This window comes from Panthera onca, chromosome F2 (genome assembly GCF_046562875.1).
Source record: "Panthera onca isolate mPanOnc1 chromosome F2, mPanOnc1 haplotype 2, whole genome shotgun sequence".
In the NCBI taxonomy this organism is placed as follows: Eukaryota; Metazoa; Chordata; class Mammalia; order Carnivora; family Felidae; genus Panthera; species Panthera onca.
In genome coordinates, this window is record NC_138356.1 from 52,565,868 (window position 1) to 52,588,471 (window position 22,604).

Sequence of the window (22,604 nt, forward strand, 5' to 3'; positions counted from 1 at the left end):
GCATCAAGATAGACTTTAATGCAACTGTATTTCTGATACTGTGCTCAGGAGCAACAGTGAGCTCCTTGCTTGTTTTTTGTTTGTTTGTTTGTTCTTGTTTTCTTATTTTTTGTTTTTTATTACCAAGCCCCTATTCTACCTTTTTTATTTGCCCCAGTACACCTGTGCAATAAGAAGCTTTCCTATCAGTAACAGTGGCCTGTTAAAACAGAGTCGAGGCTGGATGGGGGCAGAGTAATTGTGTAATTTCAAAATGGCTTGTTCTTACTTCAAGCACGTTCTGATCTAGACTTCTGGGGGTGGGAGGGGAGTGATCCCTTACCATTTTGGGGAATGCTTTTAAGGTCCTTTGATTTCAGAAGCAGGGTCACTTGTGCTTTACTCCTGGATTTGTAAGCCTCCTTATTATTCCAGTTTCTCTAGCACCTGCATTCTTTGTGGTATCAGAGATTTATTTCTGAACCTATCTCCCCTGGTACATGTTATAGCTATACTTTACAGGTCCTGACTGCTTTTCTTCCTATACTTTTGTGGGTTGCTTACTTCGCATCCCTTTCCACCACCTTCTTGGTGCTCTGCTTGGCCTCTCCTCTTATAATCCCAGGACGTGCTGGCACTGTGATTTCCTCACTAACTGAAATGTCTGCCAGCTGTTTACCATGAATCTTTGGCACATCTGTGTAGATCCCCCTCTCTTTTTTTATTCTTAAATAAGCCTCAGAGGACATCCCTGTGGTCTGTCTGGTCACTGGGTCTCCATCATTCTAACCACACTGCCATTTGTCTGGGCCTCCCCAGATATCCACACAATTGTCTCTTGTTCTCTATTGTTAACTTGAACCTTCTTTTTATAGCTTCACCATGGATAAATGAGCTTTTAAAAAGAGAAGTGTGTCTTCCTTACGTACATTTTTATATGGATTCTTGTTTTATAGTCCCTGAATGGGTTGATTTGTTCAGGAAAACACAATAGAGCACAGATGTTTAGGCCAAGTATGCTTGGTAAGTGGTATTCTCGACAGGATGCTTTTAGGCATATGAGTATTCACAACAAAAGGAGGACATGTTGCCCTTTTGGAAGGTTTTACTTTTTCTCAGTCTTGTCAAAAGTTGTATCCATAAACTAAATTGGTGGAATATTTATTGAAAAATATCACTAGTAAAATGTATGAGTCTATATATTAAAGCTTGTAAAGCTACTTTCATAAAAATAATAAACCTTTTCAAGGCTGGTATTACCAAACATTCTCCACTAGGTTAGGACCTGTTGGCTCATATTCTTACTCAGAGGAATCTATATTGTTTTTGTCTCTGAGCCACTGAGAATGGTTCTGTTGTGCTGTTACTGGGTGGGACCTTTGTCAAATACCTACTTGGTGGAATTCACTGAGGATAAAAACATTGTCTGTGAGATTGCTTTTGAGAAATCTTTGTGGTAACTGTGGCCATAGCAATTACCTAAAACAAAACTGGTAACTGATTTCCTTTCCCTTCCTCAAAGTAGATAGAGGCTAACAGTATACTCTGAGGATTTTACAATGAGTAATTATGTTTTTTTTTTAATTTTTTAATCTTTTAATGATTTTGTTTATAAAGGAAAGACTCACATAGAAGCTGATAAAACAGGCAGAACATTTTCATTTAGTACCAAAAATCACTCATGTTTTCATGTGAAGAGGTTTTAAATACCTGAACCTTTGGACTACCGTTTTGCTGACAATACCTGATTACCAGGTATTATATAGATAGTAGAGATAGATAGATAGATAGATAGATAGATAGATATACTGTCAAGATAGATAATAGATAGATGATGGATGGATGGATGGATAGCTTCAAATTTCAGTGAATTGATAGGGTTAAATACATTATTTGTGCTCTTTCAGAATAGTTCAGGATAAGGTCACATCTGAAATATGAGCTCTCTTGCATTTTAGAAAAAATGCTAGTTTGGAATTTCCATATTTAAGACACCCCTACCCCCGCCAATAAAATATAGGTTATATGACTCTAAAGTTTTCAGTTAGAAAGTTTTTCTTTCATGGCAGAAGAAAACTACAAGTTATTATAGCCCATGATGTGTATTTAGGGAGAATGTGGGATAACACATAATTTTGACTTATTTCTAGACTAAATTAATATGATCATATATTATTTCATACCACAAGAGAAAAATTATTTTCTTATAAAAGCTGATTTCTCTCTCAAATGAATTGGACTATTAGTTATTTTGATCAATATTTTCTATGAATACCACTACTAGCCAGATATTTTAAAGAAAGAATAAAGTCACATTTGTCACTAGTCCTATCCCAAATTAATAAGTAGGTAACTTGCAGGGTATGTGCTATGTTTTCATTGCCTGTTGGTTTGAATGGGGGCGGGAGGGGGCAGAATCGACAGTAACTATGCATCTACACAGCTGACTTAGAAGCATGTAGTCATTAGAACACTCTAGGTTAAGTTGTATGGACAGGTCCACCACTAAGGACTAACTAAATATAGCTGCCCTCTTGAAGGAAAGAAGTGGAGGCTTGTGTAGGAGCATTTAAATAGGTGAGAATGCTGTCTCAGAAAGACTCAAGAACTAAGATCCTAAATTAATAATGAAGTATGTGCTTTAGAGGGCACATACACGTGCCCACCTACTAAGGAATATTTAAGAGATTAATCACCACAAACTTACTCAAGATGCATTCAGCTGTTCTCATTCAAACAGGTCAAGTGACTCATTCAAACCCATCAAGTGAATTGAAAGATGTGCATCCTGGATGAAGGAAAATTGAAGTCTCTAATACATAATATCATAGTTCCTAAAGTGTTTTGGTTTATAAAGAAAAAAAGGTGGGGGCGGGGAGGACAGCCCAGCCCAGCCCACTGGAATTAGAATCTTAAGCATAGCTACTTAGGAGAGAGTTTACCAGTAAAAAGTAAATTGATGAGCTACCCACTAATGGGCTCTGCCAGACCTCTAAGGAGAGGTGCATCTTACAGAGGGGGTAGTGCTCCCGCAGCCAGTGTGAGGGGAGCCACTCCCCAGGAAGCGCCCCGTGAACCAAAGGGGACTGACGATAATTTTCAGAACTGTGATCTCTAGGATAATTCTCTTTGTTCCTATTTTTTTTTCTTTGTCATATCAAAAACCAAATAGATGCTCTGCTAGTAAATCTGACTATGTATAAATTCTTCAGATAATAAAAAATATGTTTGGCTACAATAAAACAGTGGAAAACATATTAAATACAATCACTTGCAGCAAATATTGATGGCTGTTATATTATATTATGTAAAGGACTCATAAAAATAGTAAGAAAGCCTCAAGAGTCTCAACAGACATATGTACAAAATGTACAATAACCAACATATATTGAGAGAATGGAAATGTTGTCAACATTGGGAATAACAGAATATAAATGAAAGTGATTATGCAATGCTATTTTCTTCTGTTGAAAAACGAAAGGGATATTCTGGCCCCACTAATTGCAGCACAGAAGAGTGATGAATAAAAAATGTTATTCTAGAAATCAATTTGTCAATTCTTGTCAAGAAAAGTAAAGGAGTAATCTCCTTTGGCCTACTAATTTTACTTCTAGAAACCTGCCTAAAAAGAGAAATAGTAATAAAGGCAAAAAAAAAGTTATATGTAACCATATTCACTGAATCTGACAGATCTGTGGTCACCCTAGCCCCTTCCCTGACTATTTCTATGACTTTGAGAGTTATTGCTCTCTGAGTAAGCCTCAGTTTTGTTTTCTATAAAACATGATAAGAAGCTCTACCTCATTCAGTTGTGAGTACTGAGATGGATTATGAAGTTCTGAGTTCATGTGCTCAGTAAATGACAGCAATAAAACATCACTAATACACCTCTAGCCATAGGAAATGACTATTAAGTTAATTTGATAGATCAAATTGATAGAATAGTATGTGCCTATTAATATTGATATTTATAAAGAATATGGAATAATGCATAAAATTATCTTAGACTGTTAGTAAAATATATCCAACTGCACAAAGGTGGTGATTTCTAATGCTTAAATAAAAAGAAAGGAAGAAAAGAAAGAAAAAAGGACGGAAGGAAGGAAGGGCAAATGTAGGTAATCGAGTCTAGAAAAATGTCCTGTAAAGAAATATATCAAAATGTTAGCAACAGTTATTTGTGTTGGGACAAAGACTTTTTTTCCTTGTAGAGCTGAAAATTATTGAATAAAAGATTTACTTCTAACATGGCATTGTGAGGAGCTCTGCAGATCTGCTCCCCATAGAATGACTATTAACTAATGAAAATGATAAAAAGACAATGATTTAAAATCCCTGCAAATATTCCTGAGGGCATAGAGCTAAGGAAAAAAAAAATTACTCAGGAAAATGTATTAAATTTCCGTAATACAGTGAAGCTCTGTGGTGCTTGAGTATGACTCACTCCCTCCCCCCTGCCCCAGCTCAATGCAACAGAAGCTCTAGTTTGGGTCAGTGTAGCCAAGAACGTGAATTTCTTGCTTCCTCTCTCCCTGTCCCCCATGTCTCCCTTGAGGGCTATGGTATCTCAAGTCAGGTAGGACAACAACACTTCTCATCCCCTTCAGCTTTGTGTTGCAGAGGCCGTATTCTAGGTGAGTGAGGCTGACAGGCTGAGGGGAGGAGGCTTCTCCCCTCATAGGGGTGGAGGTTCTATTCCAGGTACTGCAGGCCAAGTATTGGGGGCCCCGATTCACCACACTTCAGCTCAGTTGTATGGCAGAGGTTCCACTGTGGGAGAGTTGACTGGTTGAAAAGTTGATAAGACTAGATGCTACTGTCCCTGCTAAGTGACCTGCTCACAAAGCAGACTGTTACTCCAGCCCTGGGGGAGAAGCTCAGAGATTCTTCCCAAGGAGGGGAGAGGTAGGTCATTGTAACAATGAGCCTCAAAGCTCTCCCTAAGGAAATGACTTTCTTTAGAATAGACTATGGGAGGTTCAGCCTAATGGCATGCTGGAAAACCATGGAGATTTAGACGGTAAGATCTAAGAGTGGGCTGGTAGCTCCATGAAATCAACAGACTAAATCCTCAGCCACCTAGTTCAAAGAGAGAAGCAGGGAAAAAAAAGACAACTAAGAAGAGCACTCCTGGGATCCAGAACAAACCTCAAAGCCTGGCCTCAAAATGTACCCCTTCAAAGAGACATCTGAATTTAATTAGGCCAGGCTGCAGAGCAGTTTATGACCCAGAGAATTGTTGAAAACAATAGAGCAATCAGATAGCAGTGAGTGGAAGCTAAGAGCTGGGCGTGATACCAAAAGATACCAAAAGAGGCAGGTAGCTTAACATAAATCAGGGAAAAAGGCAAAGACCTTGCTAAAACTACTGTCATAGTAGGGAGCTGCGTATGATCAAGATTTACCCTCTGAGACGCCAACATCCAGAGATTTCATACTGAGAGGGATATAGACTTCTGTCCAATAGGTCACTAAACAAATAAATAAGCAAACAACTACAACAGTAAGCCTGGCAGCAGGGGGGTTGAGGGCTGTAGTATCCAGAGCCATTAATGTAGAAGTTCTAAAATGTCAAATTTTTAACAAAAAAATTATGAGAAATGTAAAGAAACCAGAAAGTGAAGCAAAAGAAATTGCCTGTAAGAAGGCTCAGGTGTCAGACTTAACAGACAAAACTTTTAAAGCAGCTATTATAAACATTTTCAAGGATTAAAGGGAATCACGATTAAAGAAAAAAATAGGATGTCAATGTGTCATCAAGTAGAGAATATCCATAAAGAGACAGCCATTCTCAAAAGAATCTATGGAAATTCAGACTATAATAGCCGAAATGAAAAATTCACATGAGGGGCTCAATAGTAGATTTGAACTGGCAGAAAAAAGAATCAGAAAACTTGAGGATGAATTGGTAGAGATTATGTAATCTGAAGAAAAAGGAACACATTCTCAGGAGAATGCAGGCTACCACTAAGCTCACTCATGGGTGGAGGGCCAAAATGAGAGGGAGCAGAAAGGTTAGAGAAAAGAATCAAAGAAAACTATCCAAAATCTGATGAAAAACATTAATCTATATACCTAAGAAACTCAAAGAATTCCCAATAAGATACACGGAAAGAGATCCACACTGAGACATGTTATAGAGCAAATAATGAAAGCCAAAGATGAAGAGAGAATCTTAAAAGAGAAAAACAACCCATCACATATGACAGAAAGATATCAACAGATGATTTCCTGTTAGAGACAATGGAGGCCAGAAGCAGTAGGATGATATTAAAATTTCCAGAAAAATAAAAGTTACAAGAATCGTATACCCAGCAAACTCTTTAAAAAGTGAGGGCAATATAAAGGCATTCCAAGACAAACAAAACCTAAAAAAATTATTGCTAGCAGACCTGCCTTGTAAGAAATACTAATGGAAGTTCTTCGAGCTCAAAGCAAGTGACTCCAGACAGTAAGTAATTCAACCCATGTGAAAAAACAGAGCTCTAATAAAGGTAATTATGTAGCTAATTACAAAAGACAGTAAAAATGACATATTTCCTCCACTGTCTTCTTTTAATTGAGCTAAAAAGCAATCACATAGAAATGGATATAATTGTTATTGGCTTATGGCATAAGGAACCAAAATATATTTTACAATAACAGCAGGAAGAAGGTGGGTAGGAATCAAGGTATAATATAGTAAGGAAATGACATCAGATAAACTGGAATCCATAGAAAGAAGTAAAGAGATCAAGAAATAGTAAATAAGAGAATATAACAAATTACATAAATATACACTAGTTCTCCTTTCTTCTCTCAGCTTCTTAAGAAGTCATAAAATAACATAAGGGTATAGGTATGAAAATGTGTTGTTGGCTTACAAGATATAGAGATGGAGGAAATACTAGCACAGAAAAAGGGGAAGAAGGACAAGAGCTACCTAGGGTAACAAGGCAGTTATTTATACTAACTTGAATGAAGTTAGTATAAATCTGAAGCAGATTCTAATAAGTTTAGGTATATACGGTAAGTCCTAAGGTAACCACTGAGAAATAACCACAAAAATAGTGAACATACCATTAAAGTAATTGAGTATGAGTAAATCTTTGTGACGTGGGTGAGGCAAAGACTTCTTAGATGTGACACCAAAAAAGTATAAGCAACAAAAGAAAGAATAGATAAATTGGCTTTCATTAAAATTAAAACCTTTTCGAAAATTTATTTATTTATTTTTATTATTTTGTTTAAGTAGGCTCCCAGTGTGGAGCCCAATGCAGGGCTTAAACTCAGGACCCTGAGATCAAGACCTGTGCTGAGATCAAGAGTTGGATGCTTAACTGACTGAACCACCGAGGTGCCCCTAAAACCTTTTGTTTTTTAAAGGGTACCATCAAGTATGTCAAAAGACAACCCACACAATGCAAGAAAATATTGCATTGATAAATAACTTGTGTTTAGAATACATAAAGAACTCTTACAACTCAATAATAAAAAACAAATTTTTTATCAATCAAAAATGGGCAAAGGAATTGAATAGACTTTTTCCAAAGAAAATATGCAAATAGCCAATAAGCATATCAAAAGATTCTCAACATCATTAGCCATCACGGAAATGCAGACACAGGCAAAACCATAACGAGATACCACTTCATACCCACTAGGATTGATTTAATTAAAAATTCAAATAATAATAAGTGACGATGAGGATGTGAAGAAATTAGAACACTCATTCATTGCTGTTGGGGATGGAAAATGATGGAAAATAGTCTGGTAGTTCCTCAAAAGTTCAAACAGAGTTACTATATCACTCAGCAATTCTATTCCTAGAAATACACCTAAAAGAATGCAAACATATGTCCTCACAAAAACCGCTACGTGAATGTCCCTAGCAGCATTACTCATAATAGCCCCAAAGTAGAAACAACCCAAAAGTCCATCATCTAATAAATGACAAACAAAATAGGTATACACACACACACACACACACACACACACACACACACACACACATGTATGTGTGATATATGATTCAATTTACATGAAATGTCCAGAACAGGCTAATCTACTGAGTCAGAAATTAGATTAATGGTTACCTGGTTTGGGGGCACCGGGGTGGCTCTGTCAGTTAAAAAGCCTAACTCTTGATTTTGGCTCAGGTCATGATCTCACAGTTGTGAGTTCAAGCCCCACATCAGGCTCTGCACTGTGGAGACTGCTTGGGATTCTCTCTCTCCCCCTCTCTCTGACGCTCCCTTGCGCTCACATGCATCCTCTCTCTCTCTCTCTCTCTCTGTCTCCCTCTCTCTCAAAATAAATAAATAAACTTAAAAAAAGTGGTTACTTGGGATGGTAAAGTTGGTGCAAAATGAGGAGTCCTTGCTAATACCTGTGGATGTTTCCTTTAGGGTATGAAAATGCCCTAAAATTTATTGTGGTGATGGTTGTGCAACTCTGGGTATACTAAAAACCATTGGACTGTACACTTTAAACAGGTGAACTATATGGTATGTGAATGTTACATATCCATAAAACTGTTATATTGAAATTAGCAAATGAAATGTATTGAATAAATGCAGCCCTTATAACAAAATGTACACAAATGCACAAACACACAATACATGTTTCCCTGTTGAAATACACTATTTTATAAGGTTCTTCTAAAGGGTCATACCATATTTAGGGAATATTGAACAAAGAAAAAAATAAAGATTTTTATAGTGATAAATTGAATATAATCAAGTAGCAAAGAGTGAAGAGACTTTAAGAATGAGAAGGAAGTGGTGAGATCAGGTTTTGCCATGTTTGGGGAAACATTACTCTGGAGAAGATAAAACTTGATAGAATCCTTAATGGAGGGGTATTTTATTAAGTAGCAAATATCCCATGGATAAACACGTTTTGTTTTAAAAGGCTCTTTCTCTTTAGTAGCTGCTATTTTGCCAGGCACTTTTCAAGGTGTTTTACATACATCATCATTCATTCTCACACAACAAATTTTACAAATGAGAATATGAGAGCTTTGTAAAGAGGTAATTTCCAATTTTCATACAAGGAGTACATGATGGAATAAAGACTAGAATTCAGGAATGCTTATCATATCATTCTATGTTGATGACTGTAATTGAAAACTCTGTGGGTTTTCAAACACATTTTATTAAAATGCTTTTTGCACATTATTTGATTCAAATGAAAAGGAGAGAACTGAAATTTGAGAAGTCATTAATTCATGAATAAATCCTAAGATTCCAAGGAAAATTCCCAAGGCTCTTCAAATATTAAGCCTTAAAACTATAGCACCTTAGGTCACATTAATAACTTTTCCAAGTGAAAGTAATGCATTTTTTAGTTCTTCTTGGATAGGTATCATCAACAATTTTTTATTGCTCATTCAATTATTTAAAAAATGATTTCTTGAGACCAGTCAATGGAAAACTCTTGTTCATATTTATGAAAAATCTTAAGGGATTGTTTCTCTCTCAGACTGGAGAGTATAACATATTAAGTAGTTTGTGAGCTGAATACATTAGAGCAGTGTCCTTTATATAAATGAAATGTCTTAATGTAAACAGTATATAATGTACTATAATACTGCACTAACCTTTGTATCTTTAAAGGAAGAAAAACAGCAGGCCGATGAAGATTTTAAAAAATTATTCAAATGTTTATTTTTGTGCAGAAAAAGGATTGTTTTCTCCTGTTGGAGGAGTAAACCAGCAATAGAATTTTGACAAGAAGATTTGTGTGATTCCAATTATAATTTAGGTCCCAAAGTAGTACATGCATTGGTCATAGCCTCCTGCTTGTGTGAGCTGGTTAGAATTCCTTCCAGTGGAATTCCTGATGCAGTCGTCCCTCTGCAAACATCTCTTCACCAGCATGTGGTACTAAGATACCTCCAGTTTTATTCAGATAGTTTCAGATTTGGACAGGACCATGCTGATTAGAGGGGAGAGTTGGGTGTGCTCCAGTTAGAATAGCCAAACCTTAAATAGACTAGAACATTACCTTTAGGTATTAATTAATTTAATGTGTTACAAGTTTATAGAATTGGATCCATTCACCCCCCCCCCCAAAAGAACCCCAAACAATTCCCAGACAGGCAAAATGCCCAACATGTCTTTGAGAACAGACATGTACATTACATGACAACTGTTTATGTCTTCTGATATAAGGGGGGAGATCATTTGGCTTTGGAATCTGGCAGTGACATGTTCTCTCTGGTCAGCAGAGCAGATACATTGTGGATTAAGATGAAAGGCAAAAAGAGTGAAAGGTAGATCATAGGAAGCAATCACAGGGTGATGATAAATCAGAGCAGGAAATGCTTATTTAGATAAATGAGACACATTAAAGGCTAAAACGTCATTTGTGGGAATCCCCAACCAAAAAAGGATTTTAAACTCTAGAATAGATTGAGATAAAAGCCCAGCTGGTGTTTTAAAATGCATGGTCACATAATTACAGTCCCAAACCTCTTATTTGAAAAAAATCTTATGTAAGAGAGAGAACATTAATTAAAACCCCTCCCACATCCACACCAAAATAAATGCTATTGAAAAGCCTAACACTGAAGACATCCCTGCATTTGCTTCTTATCTATAAAAATCACAATAAAAATACTTGTGTGTTTGAACTGTGACCTCTGAGATTTTTTTTCCAAGTTAGTTTTTACAATTCTAAGTAAGATATACTTACTGTAAATTCAAGGTGTCACATTTAGCAGGAGCGTGTGAATTTTAATAAGTAATTAAGAGGCTTCAATACCCAAAGGGATGAATCTCTAAGGGTTAGCTAACATGCAATCTGACAGGTTTGTAACAGACATACTTGGCGTGTGGTGGGGGGGAAGCCTTCCCACAACCCTTAAATCATACTGCCATTTTCCAAAGCAAATTCTAATAAAGAATTCACAAGCTTAGCTGCCCATTACAATCTGGGGAGCTTTAAACAATCCTGATTAGGTACATCTCAGATCAATTAAATCAAGATCTCTGGTGATGGGACGTGTACTTCAACATATTTTAAAGCTCCTGAGGGGATTTCATTGTGAGTCATGATAAGCACCACTGCCTCTTGCCTTCATGTTGTGGAGGAGAAAACAGACTCTCCTAAGCTAAACGATTGAGTTTAGCTCAAGGAGACGGTGATAAAGCCAGGACAAAAGCCTCAGTCTCCCAACTCTCCATCTTATTATTTCCACTACACTCCATCTTTCTGTCTCTCCTTGTTTCATATGGTCACCTCTGATTGACCTGCCTGTGATTTGAATTTCAGAAACTCCATTAGTAGTAACAAGGCTGTGAACAGCCTCTCCCAGTATAATTTTTGTATATTCCTTTCCTTGTTACAGGCATTACTTTCCTAGTAATGCTTGCCAGTTTAGAGGTGCCCCAACTTCTTTCATCTTATTGATGAGAAAATTGATCACCAGAGAAGTTGAGTGACTGGCCTGGGGTCATTTAATCCCAGAAAAGAGCAAAGTCCAGAACTGAAATTGCTTAACATTTCATCCAAGTTCTTCCACTCTTCTAAGACTCCAGCTTTGAGGATGGAAGTGTCCTGAAGGAAACACGTGTACTCTTCATCGAGAAGCCAACACTTTTGGGAGCACCTGGGTGCCTTAGTCAGTTAAGCCTCAGACTCTTGATTTTGGCTCAGGTCATGATCTTATGGTTTGTGGTTTTGAGCCTTACATTGGGCTCTGCACTGACAGCGCGGGACCTACTCAGGATTCTCTCTCTCCCCCTCTCTCTCAAAATAAACTTAAAAGAAAAAAAAAAAAAAGAAGAAGAAGAAGCTAACACATTTGTCCCAAGAGTAGAGAAGCTGAACGAGGACCAGGAAGGTGATGCATTTGCACAAGCATCTTTTTAGGTGAGAGGAGAGCCCAAGATGCTGCTGCAGCTGCACAGGTGAGCCTTACATCCTGGCTTAGCTGCTCAGGAGCAGCAAGTCAGTCCACAGTTTCCTCCATGTGGGTTTCACATCAACCTTACAGGCTCCAGTTTTTCCTTGCTTTTCCTTGTGTCTGTTCTCCTTACACATGGCCCTATGGTTGAGTTTGCATTTCCACCGTACTCAATACTAACAATACTCAGACTTTCCAGTAACCTTTTCTTGATACCCTTTTGACCATTTTTATGATTTGCTATGCCTTTGATTTCCATGATTTTTCCACCTCCTCAAGTATGTTTATTACTAATGTTTTCATTTGTGCTGTTTCTTCTTCTTTTTTTCCTGTGTCACACTTTTTTATTATTAATTTAAATTCAAGTTACTTAACATACTGCGGTCTTGGTTTCAGGAGTGGAACCCAGTGATTCATCACTTACTATGACACTTTGTGCTCATCCCAAGTGCCTTTCTTAATGCCCATCACCCCTTTACCCCACCCCCAACTCACCTTCCTTCCATTAACACTCAGCTTGTTCTCTGTATTTAAGTCTCATGGTTTGCCTCCCTCTCTGTTTTTATTGTATTTTCCTTCCCTTCCCCTATATTTGTCTATTGTGTTTTTCAAATTCCACATATGAGTGAAATCATATAATATCTGTCTTTCATGCTGCTGTTTATTATTTAAGATTTTAACTCTTGGGGCTCCTGGGTGGCTCAGTCGGTTAAGCGACCGGCCTCAGTTCAGGTCATGATCTCAAGGTTTGTGAGTTCGAGTCCCACATCGAGCTCTCTGCTGTCATCACAGAGCCTGTTTTGGATCCTCTATCCCCTCTCTCTCTCTGCCCCTCCCCTGCTGCGGGCTCTTTCTCTCTCTCAAAAATAAATAAACATTTAAAAATGAAAGATTTTAATCCCTGAGTTTAGAATGCAACCACTCTTACACCTCTTCTTATCTATATGATTAAGACAGAGTTAGGAATGTAGGAGAATCTCACTTAAGAACTGTCGAAATGAATAGATCTTTAATGAAGGTCCAGTGTTCATATGTTACTGTGCTTGTTCAGTTGGAAGAAGGCTGTCAACTCGCCTTTCTGCACGTGCTTTAAACAGAGCAAGAGCATTTGTCTTTAGGTCATCTTCTTAACACCCAGAGACCTGGCTGGTAATTTTGTTAACTAGTTGTACAAAGACAACTCCCACATATCCACTCTGCAAACTTTTATAGCATAGTATTTCTGAAAAAGAATACTTTATACCGAATGACTGAATATTAAAGAATCATTGTCTTTGAATAATTTATTTTAGTCTTCTATTTTTAGAGCAACATCAGTTACCAGTTTTCAAAAATGTGTATTATGATAATATATTATAGGACATACTTTTGTTAGCCTTGCTTTTGAAGTCTAAGGTGATAGACTTGATTTTAAAAGTCAAAACCTGCAAATGATGGTCTCTTTACACTTACAATCAATGTTTACAAATGCTTATATAATGGCTCTGTATATTTTTAAATAGGGAAATTATGTTACATTTCTGATCATAAAAGAGTATACAAAATTTAAAAACTTGACACTTGAAAAAAATAACTTCCCCTGTAAAGATACAAAAATTTTTATTTCAGTATAAATATATGTATGATTACATGGATAGAGACTTATTCTATATGGAAAGTTTTATAATCTGCTCAATTTTTACTAAAAGGTAAAAAAATTTTACATTAAAGCATGATTCTTAACACCACATAATATTTTATTCCATGAGTATAACCGATTAATCTCCTATCATATGAAATTTGATTACAAGGAATGGTTTAGCAAAGTCTCCTTGTTCATCAGTCTCTTTGCCCATGATTTTAATAATCATCTCAGGGTAACCATTTTAAGGTGAAGGTACTTAAAATAAATGAGCATTTAAAAACTCTTGATACATCCTTCCTGCTTTTTCTTAGAAAGGGTATACCAATTATATTTCCATCAATAATCTATCCTCTTTTTTTATTTTGCCAAGTGGATAAGCCCAAATTATAATTATTATTTTAATTTTTTTTTTTTTTTTTATTAAATTTTTTTTTTTCAACGTTTTTTATTTATTTTTGGGACAGAGAGAGACAGAGCATGAATTGGGGAGGGGCAGAGAGAGAGGGAGACACAGAATCGGAAACAGGCTCCAGGCTCCGAGCCATCAGCCCAGAGCCTGACGCGGGGCTCGAACTCACAGACCGCGAGATCGTGACCTGGCTGAAGTCGGACACTTAACCGACTGCGCCACCCAGGCGCCCCTATTATTTTAATTTTTATTTCCTCAAACCTATAGTTGCAAGGACAATACATATTTTTATACCTTGAGATAACTTCTGGTTTAATGAAAGATGCAATTCTTTTCATTAAAATTTTATCAGGTTTCTTTTATATACAACAAGTAACTAGTGATAGCAAACACTATTTTCAGAAGAGTAAAAAAGAGCATAATTTTGAAATGAAATGAAACCCAAGGAGGTAGGAAAATAGCAGAACAATTATCCTTTCCCCATCCAAAATCATGGTGGACAGGGAGGAGTGAGATTAGCTTAAGTGGGGATTAAATTGCTCTGGATATCAAATGGAGAGTAAGACTGTGCTAACAGCTTTGGCTGGAACTCTGCAAGTGTTAGATGTTATAATTGACAGGGCACCAAGCCAAACATTATACATCCAAGACTGATAAAGGATGTTAGAGCAGAAACTGGAGAAGTCAGTCGATATTTTCACAACTTTGTTGAGCTCAAAATGAGATCCCTGAAGACAAAGATGATGATTAACATAAATCCATTATGATAAAAAGGGGGAAGGGCTGGTAAATTACTCAGAAACTATACATTGGTCTATTCTAATCACATTTGGGAGAGATATTGTACAAGTCTTTTGAGCAGTCCAATAGAGCTATACTTAGCAAGCCCAGGGTTTGATGGAGACCAGCCCCATGCTCTCATTCCTTGGCTCATCACAATTCTTTGAGGATATCATTATTTTGAAGGTGCTAAGCTATTTTCAGAAAAGAGGAAGCATAGAGTGTGTGTTCTTGTGGCTTTGAATGGAACTCAGCTTGTTTGCTTGGCTTTGGAGCTGATACTATCTATTGAGAGGAGACTTCCTTTATAATCATATCCAAGCTGTGAATGATTTGGTTTCTGCAGGAGTGATCTGTATGAGGAAATTATTTTTAACTCTTTAAAATTCTGGTGAGAAAAATCTTCCTCCAACCAAGGGAATTGTCCTTCTATAAAAAAAGATTTGAGAACATGACAGTTTTGACAAGAGTGGGCTAATCTGGCAAATGCATAAGGTTGTTTGTGGCCAGTCCAAGCCTTCAGCTTCTCCAATATCTCTGGGGACTGCTGAGAGAAAGAATAGGTTGAAGTCTTGATTATTGCCCAAAGTTCAAAGCAGGGGAAAGAAAACACAAGAGAGGGGAAGATTTAAATGGCAGAAGAGAGGTAACATTATAACCAATAACTCTCATAGAAAGGCATCCAAGGACAGTGCTCTCCTACCTACTTTTCACTCTCTGAGTCTTTCTTACAACTGAGGTCCCCTGGGCACACAAAACTGGGCAGAAAATTTCTGTGTCAGTTAGTTGCTTGATATTTCTTTTCTGACATACAAGAAAATAGCCAGACAACAACCTATCAATTACTGCTTTAGACATGGCCAAAAAGAAAGGAGCACAACACATGTAATTAATTATCAAGTATTCAGTCAGAGTGAAGACTTATTATGAAAAGAAAAGAAATGTTAATAATCTGCCTGAGATAGTGGGTGCACTCTGCTATTCCATGGACCTATGCTTGGCCAATCTAGCAGCTCTTTCAGAAACAAAACAAAACAAAACAAAACAAAACATTATTTAAAAATTTAAGTCACTATCTTTATCCAGCAATCGATCTGGATTGTATCTATTATAGATTTTCTGTCCTAGTTTGGATATAATTCCCTGTAATCCAGACCTCGTGGTTGTGAAATTAAATAGCTATAAAACATTTATAAGTCCGTTGAATAATCCACCCTGTCTGGGAAACTGTTTCCTGCCTTAGGTTGCATCTCTGAAACAATGATCAGGGCATCCTTAGACAGAATCTACTGCCCTGGCCTGATGGGCACCGGTGCATGTCCAGATGTCCACCCCTAATTTATATTTATTTTAGGAAACTAGGGATGATATAATTCCATTTTACTGAGCCACAGTCCCAGTTGTGGGAGATCACTGAGATCAAATGTACTGGCCTAGAACAAGCTTTGGCAAAGCCTCTTGGAAGAACATGTCGTTTCTGTCCTATGTGAGCATGTTTCCAAGATAATTCCTTAGTTCAAATGGGGTCATCCAACGGTAACTCATCATGGTAGTTTCTTTTAATAACCCAAACCTACCTTTTATCTGAATATGCCTAGATCTGAGTTCCTCATGTAGTTTAAATATTTTATAATGGATAAAATAATTATGGTCACTGTGCAAAACCTTATATCAACCACCCTGTGTCATAATGGTCAAGAGGTGACATAGCAGGTAAGAAAGGGGAGAAGAGGATTTGGCAAGATCGCTATACTCCCCATTAAATCAATAATGAAAGACTTGAGGGTCAATTCAGAAGCGGAGGAGCATAGCTCAACAAGTAAGAATGTTTCTACAATTAGGCAAAGTAAGCAACTATGCATGTTTAATTGCCACAAACATTCTTCATTATCTCAGCATGGAGAATTGGTTTTCCTATCTTCATACTTTCACATGACATTTCTTCCTATGCTATGTCTTAAACTAAACATTATCTCACTAGATTGTCACGTATTTCTTACAACACTACTGAATTATAACCAATTTGAGGGCAAGCACAAGTCCTCAGAGAGCTTGCCACAGTGCTTTGCAAGTGGCAAACTTTCATTAAAAACTGTTTGCTCTCTCACTGGCAAAATTTAATGGATATCAGATAGCTCATCCTACTCTGGCATGCATTTAAGTATTTTCCAATCTAAATACATTTTCCATCCTCAACACCAGTTAAACCACTTGATTTCCTAACAGTAAGACTCATTTCTTTAGGCTTGGAAGTTTTCTTCATCTTTATGTCCCATTAAAAACTAAAACACACCTAGACAGAATGAGCCTAAGGTCTCCCCTATATCAATGGATGCCTGCTTTCTCAAGGTATTTCTCTTTCAGGTCTTTGCTTTCTAGTATCTTCTTTATCTTATATCTAGAGAAGGGAACCAGAAGATAATATGGATATTTTATTTACCCTTGCGTGGAACATAAAACTAGTTGCCAGTTTGTATTAGTTTATTAAGTCAAAGAATTTTATTCCAACTCTTCTTGAATTTCTTAACTTGTTAGAGGCAAGTACCTGTTGATTGAAAACCAAGTTCTACTTAGCCATGTCTAGGTTGAGTCGTTTCACTTAGGCCCAGAGTTGCTTATTAGCATAGCTAGCTTAACTAGTGAGTAGCTGAACCCTACTTTCCCTGAAAGGCTTCACCACTTAAACTACCATGGTGTTCCTTTCTGGTATTTGGGCAAAATAACATTAATTTTTATAAAACCCACCAAGAACACAAGATTAGACAAAATAGTTATGGTCTATATACCCCTATTATGCATAAATATTCAGTGTTTGAAAGAAAACATAAAATTTCACAATTTTCAAAAATTCAACTCTGTCTTAATCTGTAAAGGGAAATGTCAGGATTGCAACAGAGGAGGAGACCTGTTTCTAATTGAGGAAGCCCTGCCCTGCTTACCAGCCCTGCTGTCTGTGGATCTGAAGCCTTTTAAAGTTTGGGGAAATTCACTCTCTTGCTCCTCACTTCTTTATGAAGTCTTTGAATGTTCTTCACTCCTTTCTGGCTCTTTCAAGAATAATTACTACCCTCATCAATTTCCCTGCCCTTGCCCATTTGACAAACAAGTGCCATTTGAGTGAAATGTTTGCATTCTTTACTGAGCAGAATTTGGGGGCAGTTCCTAATTTGATAGATTTCACAGCAGTGATGCTCCCAAGAGAGTCATAAATGAATCTGTGGTAACTCAAGCAGGTTTTGACGACCAACAGTGTTGTGTTACATCTTTGAATTGGCCTTTCATTTCAGTGATTAACAGGTGTGGTGCAGGAAGGCTTGGTTTCAGCTCCACTTAATTCAACAGGCTGCTTCTGCTTTGCTACTAGTCTAAGAAACAAGAATACCAGACTTCCAGAAGAGTAACTAGACTTCCATATCTAGATTGTTTCAGGAATAACTTAGCTAGAAAAATCTAACACATAGCACCAAGCAGGCACAATTCCCCAGCTCTTTCTTTTTGCAATTTTATAAATAGAGTAACTTCTTTCAAGCTCTGTGTCTAAAATAAAAATCCTTTTTCTATCAGAATTACATAATAAATTATGATTGTTAATCAATAAGATCAATCCTGAATTATCAGCCTAAGGATGAGCCATTTTCCTGAATTTCTTCCCTTTTCTTTCCAAGTGCCTGCCCTTGGGCAATATCATTCCAGATTGTTCCTATTTGGATTGATAATCAGAAAGGAGAGTGGTAGGATGTACCATGTAATAGTAATTCATGTTACTGTTTGTTTTCAACACAAACAGTTGGTTAGGAGATTAACAGAGAATTTGTGAAGGGATAAGGCAACTTTACTAAGAAGTTTTCCCAAATGCATTGATGTCCCCTTGCTCATCAGCATGTGGGAAGCATCTACTGTATACGGAGTATTTCAGTTGGCTCTGGGTGAAATACTCAGGAAAAACCACATTGTTTTTGTCTTTTTGAGAATGACATGTGGGAAAAAAAAAAGTCGTACCAACAGCTAAATGTGTCAGGAAACTAAAAATAAAGGGAATGAGATCTTGGTACTGACACTGTCAGGAAAAGGTTTTCTGACTTTGAGGCAAGTGAAAGGAAGGGCATTGAAGGCAAAGGCACAGAAGCAAGAAAGATCAAGTATGTCCACTGAAAATGTAAGGCTGAGTTCGCTGCAAATGCTGAGAACTAGGGCATCATTCAAGGGGCTAGGGAACCAGTTATTCTCAGGTTAGGAATAATGAAATTTGTAGGGAGAGAGAAAATCTAGTTTCTCAATCAGAGAACTGATGCAGAGAAAGCTTTTGTGTATATCATTACTGCAATCTGAATTAGATTTAATAGTCAGTATTAGTTTAAGCTCACTTATGAAAGAACTTGAGACAAACACGCATTAATAATAATATGAATAATCAAGGAAATGCTGAAAATACACTAACTTTGGTTGGAATTGACATTAGTTAAAACAGATTGAAATTAATGAATCAGCTTGAGTTCTAGGTAACCTCAAATATTATTTCCAAAGTCACTCTAGCTATCCACGTTTCCAAATGATTCACTTTAAATAATTATGAAGCAAAATTATTACCCGAGATGTGATCAAACCCAGACATCTAAGACAGGAAACCTACAGAGCAGGTTATTAACATATTCCTTATCATGACACTTAAGACCCTGGAAAAATAAGGGCTTCTTATTCACAAGTTTATGGATTTCCCTGGAACCAAGGATGACCTTGTAATCCCTTCAGTCAGTCTTCAGAGAGATCTCACCAACAACATAAGTGTTTGAAAGCAGACTTGTCATTATAAGATCTGGATTTAAAGTTGGGATTTATGATCAGTACCATATTCATGATATGTACTGCAGTGTGAATTAGGCTTTGATACAGTTTGACATTCACTGGAGGACATTTTAAAGGCAAAACTTGGCTTTAGTTTTAGTCAATGGTTTCTTCATTATCTAAAACAGAAGAAAGCATTTATCAATGCATCAATCAAAGTTTCAGATGTCTCCAGAACATAAAATTATTTAAGGCGACTCAGGGGAGCCATTGCAAACTGTCTACCTAAAATGACTTCAATGTTATTTTTAATTTTAATGTGAATACTAAAGTTATCTGATTATAGCAACTTTGTGTTATACTTACACAAGAACAGATTCATGACCCTGCTTTCAAGCTGAGTTTAAACCTTAGATTCCCAAGTATAAATAAAACATTGTAATCAATACCACCCTTTTGACAAAACTCTGGGAAATAAATTAGAAATTCCATTCTTCTAAGATGAAACATAAACTAACAAGATTTTCTAAATGTAGAGAACATGATATATTTTGGCTGCATCCTCAGTGTTGTTTTCAAAACACAGAAATTACAACTATAGCATTTTGAATTAAGAACACTGCATATTTTGGAACCACTAGGAATACTTCCATGTGCTACTACTGTTTACGCATTATTTTCATGTGAATTCATACATTATACCAATATTTATTTAGTACCTATTATGCATCAAAGACCATGATAAATGCTAGAACACAAAAAAGAAAAGGGAGGGAAAACTAACGTTGCAACTGTCTGTTCTCCCATCATCTCAAGGTATTCCTTCCAAGTTCTTACAGTGTTTGGCCATGATTTTTTGTTTTCCCATACAATCTAAAAAGTTCCAGTTAAATGTATCAATGATTAACCTAGGTTCATTATTAGTGGAAAGTTAAAAATAATCAGTATATCTCCCTGTCTTTTTAAGATTGGTGTTGCAAGTAGGATGCTTCAGTGAATTCTTGATCTTTGGTGGATAAGCGTCTTAAAATAGTTTCTAAACTCAAGAAAAAGTTTGCACTAGACTTCAGATGTCATAAAAGAAAGTATAGCACTAATAAAGAGAATGAAGGGGTTGAAGGTAACCCAATGTTTATCTCGATTCCAGGAGTCCAAAAGAAGAAGACAAAGACTGCAAATAAGGATACACATGTGGCTAACCCTGAAGCCATTCATTTTTTAAAGAGTTTATAAAATCCTGTAGAGAAATGGTGTGAACATGTGTGTGAATTAATCATGTTAGAATCTTTGACAGCCACATTTTGTGTGGACAGAAAAAACAATCCAAATCAAATGGACAAAAGAAAAGGGAGATAGTATTAGCATAATTCCTCCATGTGGTTAGCAAGGCATGGATTTCACCTTTTATGATAAATGTGGATATTTTGTAAATATTATCGACAAAGTACAGAAGACAAAATGAACCAAGAGAAATACAGTGACCTCCGCACTGGCTGTCTATGACAATTGCAGGGCTGTGAAGCTCATACTACAAATGAAGACAAGCAAGATAGGAATGTGGCCTTGGGGGAGACAGCAAGCATTATGTTTATCCATATGATGATAGGTTTGCAGGCTGTTAAACATGTGGGCAAAAACATCTGAAAGCTTAAAGTGCAGGTCTGGACAGGAGGAGTAGTAAGGTTGGCTTAGAAAGGTAGATCTGGGAATGATCTGCAAAATGATGCTATTGTAGCTGGGTGAGCGTAGGGGTCTGCCAGGGAGAGGGAGGTCTGGGCGTCACGTAATCCAGGAGCAGAGCCAAGTTGGAGCTGGTCCCAGACACAGATAGAGGGGGGTCTGAGGTGGGAATGTTGAGGGTACTTTACTCCTGTCTGGAGTTTCAAGATTTTGTATCTGTACTAATCCTGCCTCTCTCTATGATTAGAGGGCTTGCAATTCAGAAGCTTAAAACTACCAAAAAAAAAAAAAAAAAAAAAAAAAGCAAAGAGAAGAAAAATGTTTGTAAAAATGGGGACAAGCAAACATAATGGTGTAATGATGATGTTTCCATAGAGAAAACACGGTGAGGATGGGCAAATAGAATGTCCACCAAAGACGTTTAGGTTACTTTACTTTTTAAAATTTTAGGTAATTTGCTACAATGCCTTACTGTGCCACTTAAAATGTATGTTTGATTCAGGTTTTAGCTGTACTTGTTTTCATTGACATGGACTGGTATTATGGATCAGTACTTGAGAATCTAATTACTCTGTGCAAAGCACCTTGCTGATTTCCTGGGTAGCACAGATGACTTTGAGGAGCTGGGGTTGGCAGTCTGGCTGAGAAGCTAAGATGGATAAAGAAACATTGAGCAGGAGTCAGAAATATGCACAGTTGAGGAGTAAAGTGTGAGTTACAAGTCAATTGCCGTTATCGAACTTCACAATTGGCAGGATCAGTGCAGGCTAGAGAAATACGGGGAGGGTCCAAGGAAGAGGATTCTGAGCTGGGATTTGAAGGATGGGTAGGGTTTGTGACTGGACAGGGATGGAGAAAGGCAGTAGTATTATTGGTTTGAAAAATGGCATATTTTTGGAAAGATAACCAGGCTCTCAAACATAAACAAGTTATGTTTAAAGGTTGTGGTAACAGAAGTTATCTGGATGAAAAAGAATTTGGAGAGCTGGGATGAGGAGTTCAGATTTTAAGGTACATTTAGGTGACTTTCCTTTATGCTAGATGGTGAGGTCAAATTGAGGCTGCTAAGGATCCTGATATACAGGACCAGTGGAGCCTAGAAGTGAAAGAGAGATACGTGTCCTTTCCCACACCACAGCTAATGTAGAGCCAGCTGTGCCCAAACTCCATTCGCCGCAGTGGAAATGTTTCTCTGCATCAGCAGCTAAGAGCTGGTCCCAGCACCGCCCAACAATCCTTACCTCTTCTTATCTTTGAGAGGCTATTAGCTGTAATTCTAACACTTAGTCAAACCAAAGCCTTATGCTTAAGACTTGGCAATTGTATGGTTTAAGTATGTTAAACGAAAGCTAGAAATTTAGCTCCTAGCACACAATGCTCTACAGGATAAATGGCAACAAACGGGCGATGTGGATTCTTATTTCCCTGAAACCAGCATACTCTAATTTCTCTACCCCACC